The sequence below is a fragment of the Cardiocondyla obscurior genome, linkage group LG05 (assembly GCF_019399895.1).
Source record: "Cardiocondyla obscurior isolate alpha-2009 linkage group LG05, Cobs3.1, whole genome shotgun sequence".
Classification (NCBI taxonomy): Eukaryota; Metazoa; Arthropoda; class Insecta; order Hymenoptera; family Formicidae; genus Cardiocondyla; species Cardiocondyla obscurior.
In genome coordinates this window covers 3,013,172-3,013,470 of record NC_091868.1, presented here as the reverse complement: position 1 = coordinate 3,013,470, position 299 = coordinate 3,013,172, and positions in this window count along the sequence as shown.

Genomic DNA, 299 nt, shown 5'->3' with positions numbered 1-299 from the left:
GAAGACACCCTCTGCAGCTTGCTCCCGTCTTCGAGTCGGCCAAATGGATCAAAGTAGAACTTTGCTCGCTCTCGCTCGTCTTTTATCAGCGGATCGCACCGTCCTTGGGATATAAAAATACGTCTTTCTCGTGGCACAAATAGGCGATCGGCATATGTTAGGAATGTAGAATCAATCCCGAGCATTTGTCGTACTCGAAACTTACTTTCGGCGAGCGAACGAAAACGCCGATCGCGTACCGTCGTCGTTTGAGGTTTTTATTCGAGGGGGAAGGGACTGAATAAAGGTTGCCAGACATA